We start from the raw sequence: 4,947 nt of genomic DNA, 5'->3' as shown, positions 1-4,947 counted from the left end.
ATAATGATGGTGACAATCAAATTCTATCTGATTGAGTACTCTAAATGAGGGATGAATAAATCTTTTTGTTGTTGCCATATTGTAAAAGTGAAGAAACCGTTTTTAAAAAATAACCCAATATGTTGCATTGTGTTTTACTGGCATTGGTAGCTAAAAGCCTGTGTGAGAGACCACTATTCAGGAAAACATCACCATATGATATTTAATTGCACCTTTGTTTATGTTTGACAGTTCCATAGATGTTGATGGTGGATATGTGACCTTATCTAACATTATGGTGGCACTTTTATATATACTTTGAAAAGTGTCATTACATATATTATTTATTTTTGTAACAGTGCTGGAAGGTGCACAGAATGGGTGTTACCCATTTTGCTAATAAAGAAAGTGAGCTTAAAGTTAAATAGACAATAAGCAGTGAAGTAGAATAGAGTCCCATGTGGTTGTTACCCTAAACTGTGAGTTCTTTTGATGGTGTTACTTCCTTTAAAGAGCAGGAGGGGAGCTGGGATTCAGAGTTAAAACCTGGCCCCAGGATATTAGTACCTTTTTTTTTTAATTTCTAAGCTGGAAACTGAGCTGGTGGTTAGTGTAGGAGCTGCTGCTGACATGATTTTGTCCCACTGTTTTTTGTCCCAGAAGGCCACAGACTTCTGACTATGCTTATCATCTGGTTCAGAACTTTTTGGTGTGGTCTATTGATTCAGGTCTTATAAAAATAATGAAAGAAATGAATGAGATGATAGACCACACATGCTGATGCAAATGAGGTTAAATTTACTCCACACGTGTATGCATGGATTGCAAGGGCACACATGGGGTCCTGGGGTCTCTTCCTCCACATTAAGGGACTATTCATAGACCTAGTGTGGCTTTCTTCTGAGGACCCTGGCCTGGGCTGGGATGTCACTTCTCTCCCAGATCCACCTGCTGTCAACTTGGTCTTTGACTTTACACTTACTTGAGCACAGCTTCTGAGAAGTGAGTCGTAATCATCCACTCTTACAGAAGGATCTGCCTCCCTCCAAAGCCTTGACAGTGTTCTGGATGGCGCCTCGGTACTGTCAAGCCCCATTTCCTACACCCTCCAGCACCATTCAAGGAAGACCACTATTCCTAGCTGCAGATTATCAAATGAGATGAGAATAAGGGGCTAGGAGGAATCACAGGAAAAGGAGTTTGGAAAGAAAAAAAGTGATTAAGAACAAGGCTGCCACAGGGTGGCAAGAAACCGCGTCTCTTTCCTCCAGGACCGTGCGGTTGCTTTAACACTTCTCTCAGTTACACACTATTCCCTCAATTTCTCATATATACAAAAATATAAAACAATAAAGTGCAGTTGACGTCTCAGTGACACTTTTCCTTGCTTTAGTATTTTTTTTTTTTTTGTCTTTTTCTGCTTTTGAAATGAACTCTTGATTGCAGAATATCAGAGTACACTCAAAACTGCCAGCCACGCTAAGGGCAGCATGGAGAAGCCACAGGTAAGGACAGATGGCAGCAGGTGGCACGAGGCGGGACGTGATTGGAGCGGTGGTTACAGACGTTCACAGGAAGCCAGAACTCTCCAACAGGCATTGCCCTCGCGTTAGCACAGGTTAAACCAGTCACTGCCTTGGCGGGTGGCCTCAGGGTGTCCGGGTTCAGATTCTGCATGGCAATAACAACTTTTTCCAGTTAAGAGTTCTTGGCCTGCACCGATCACAGCGTAGCCAGAGGGCACCAGACCAGTCTATTAGTTTTTCAAAATGCTGTCGTAGACCTGATGGATGTACTGGGAGACCTCGGGAGGTCTCCACTTGAGTGACAGTGTGTAATTGGGCTTTCCTGGCTGGATACGTAGCTCGGCCAAAATCCAAATGCCGTTAGTGAGCTTCCGGGATTGGTACAACATGTCCTGCCCTTCTACATTCCTCTTGGCAATAGTATAAACATTGTTTCGCAACTTGCTGGGAACAGTGTCAACATTTAAATGACATTCCTTAATCTGAAACTGAAGTTCATTTTCAATGGGAATATCATTCCATGTTGCGAGGAAGACCTGGCGCTCCATTTTGCCCTCTTGTACGAAAAGCACATTGAGTGGGATGAGGCAGCTGCAGTAGAAGACATCAATATTGTTTTGCACAGCCACCTGCAGGTTGTTCAAAGGCTCCGTCTTCATGACTGGGCCCAAAGTGTTGAGAGGCAGGGAGACATCAATGCCTTTGGTGTCAGTGGTGTGTGGATGGCCAGAGGTGCTGGGGATGACACCAAAGCTATTCTTGTTAAACTGAACTGCAGAGTCTATCATGTGCTGCAGAGCTTTGCTGGTGAAGTTCATTTCCATATAGATGTGCCCTTGGGGGTGAGTAAATGTTCCTGAAATCGCCAGGCCTTTAACCTTTACCAGCCAGACAGCCTTAGGAGCCACATATCCACCAGGAGCCATGCCTATCCCTGTGGAAAGTTCAAACAGGTCATTCAGACCACTGCTGACCACAGCAGGACCGGGGGAAGGGGCAAAGGTTGCAGGCACCGATGATGGGATGAAGGACTGTCCCACCAGACTATCTAGTCCTCCTCCCAAGAGATCCACTGCTCCCATCTGCATGGAAGATACCTGTGGCACATTGACTGGGGGACCAAGGTCAAGGTTTGAAAGATCCCCCAGAAGGTCACCCTGGGAGGGGATAACCTGAGGCTGTTCCAGGTTAGTGGCAATGCTGCCAAGAGGGCTGTCACCTGCATCGGTGCTCCCATGGTGTATTGGCAAGTGTTTCCAATGGATTCCATGACTTCCTTCCACAAAAGCATTGGGCGGCTTATGGTATGCTGAGGCCAAAGAACCAATGTGGCAGGTTAGCTCATCCAATAGAGTTGGCTCAATAAGATCTGTCTCCTCAGAAATCAGTGGCTTCTCAGACAAGACTACTTCTTTAGCTGTGACAGGATCAGTTGAGAGAAGGCACCAATAAATATAGCCCTGGTCTCGAAGGTCAGGATTATCAGAATCCTGTGTTGCCAAACTCAAGACCTGCTGTACCAGCTCCTGTGTTCCTCATGGTTTCTTGAGAAACAGCTTTACTATGGCGGTGAGCAGAGTGAGCTGCGCTTGGCTGCTTTCATCATGAAAACCCTCCCGGAAGCTCTCTAGTAACTCATCTGCATTGTCAGTTCTTTCAGCACATTCTCCCACAATCCAAATCATAGCTGCTCGAGCGTCTGGCTCATCCAGTGAATCTAAACTCTCACACAGTGTGGCCATGATACTTTCATATGTATTGGGGTATTTGCAGAAGATGTCCCTGATGACAAGAATCGCCTCTTGGACCACATGATTTACTTTGGTCTGGATGAGATCAACAACGTGCTCACACTGCGCTCTGCAGATGGCTCCACCTTGATGGCACACCACCCAGGGGCTCGCGCAGCTTTGCACACAAAGTCAGCATCCACCTCTGTGGCATATTCTTCCAGTTCAGCCAGAACCTGAGTGATGCTGGCTCGGGATGCCAAACGAATCACGATGTCCAATTTCTCTAGTTTCACATAGATGGGATCATAGTACTTCACAAAGAAAACTTTTCTTTCCTGCTTCAAGATTTCAGGCCTTTTCTGGACAATTAGGTTGATGTTCCTCAGGCATATTGCACTTCTGGCTCCCCAGACAGCCAAGTGATAAGAGGAGGGGCCAGCTTCTTCAGCAGCATATTGTAGTAGTCAGAGTCCTTGGGTAGCAACTCTAGAAATTTCATTAGGACTTTTACTGCTGAAAGCACCACGGCTGGGTTGGCATGAGATAACCTGGGAGTTACCTGCTCACAGATGCTCTGAGCCTCCCAGTCGTCTTTAGGATTGTAACTAGACAGGCAGTCCAGGATAAAATCTGTCCCCATTTGGTACACTCACTCAGGGCTGTCAGTAACTTATTAGTGTTCTGTGGATATAGATCGGGTAAGTTGATATTGAGGTGAGATTCACTGATTTCAGATAATGCTGCTACAGCATTAGCTACCACCGTTGGATTTGAATCTGCTAATGAGATCCCGCAGAGAATCCAGAAATTCCTGATCTCCCACCATCTGGGCATTGATGTCATGGAGTTTTGCCACACAGATGGCTGCTGTCTTCCGGATGTAGGGATCGTCATCCTTTAAGCACTTGCAGAGGGGCTCACAGAGATATTCTGTAATCTTGTCCACCCGGATGCACCGCATGGTTCTGGCTGCCAAGCCTTGAATCAGAGGTTTGGGATCTTCACAGGCCTTCACAAAGCTGTTGACAGCCATGATGGCCATGTCTGGCTGACTCTTGGCATCAAGTAGAGATACACAAGCTTCTTCAGTTCAAGGTTGTCCATCTGCATATAGTTCACGACATCTGGAAAGAGAGAGCTAGCATCTTTCCCCACAGTCATAGCAGCAATCACTTTCTTCACAGCCTCCTTCCTCTTTTCTCTCTTCTCACTGTTGAGTTCAGCCTTCAATTCCAAGATTTCTCCCTTTTTATTGGTTGTGAAGTACTTGTAGTCAGTCATGGTTTTGGATCTTTAATGTGCACCGTAGGCAAGGGTGGGGGGTGGGGGGGGCGTGTGGGGCGGGGCGGGGCAGCAGGGGCCAGAGAGCATGGCCCGAGTGGTTATAGTGGTTTCCTGCACGTCACGACTCCTTCTCCAGGTCTAAGCCCCAACACTTTGCTTTTTAATAAGTCCCCATTTGCCTTCTCATGGCTGCTGAATTTCACCTCAGTGACTTGTCTTATATGGCTCCCAATTTCTAAATGATTAAAAATTATTCTCCACTGCTGATGCCAGCCCTATTTCAGAATGATTTTATAATCAGCATAAGAACATTTATTTTAAAATAAATGACCAATGAATTAAATTGATCAATTTTAATTACTTTCATGGGGTTCCCCCCCCCAAACATCACATATCTAATATTTGGTATTAAAATTACTATTAAG

At 45.6% G+C, this 4,947-nt stretch overlaps 1 pseudogene; it reads right to left on the bottom strand.

Moving 5' to 3' along the window:
- Positions 1-1,735: 1,735 nt before the first annotated feature.
- LOC122685415 lies at positions 1,736-4,558 on the bottom strand (annotated as a pseudogene).
- Positions 4,559-4,947: the final 389 nt, after the last annotated feature.

Source organism: Cervus elaphus, chromosome 28, assembly GCF_910594005.1.
Source record: "Cervus elaphus chromosome 28, mCerEla1.1, whole genome shotgun sequence".
Taxonomy (NCBI): domain Eukaryota; kingdom Metazoa; phylum Chordata; class Mammalia; order Artiodactyla; family Cervidae; genus Cervus; species Cervus elaphus.
Note: the sequence above shows the minus strand (reverse complement) of the source record. Positions and strands in the feature narration are given on the sequence as shown.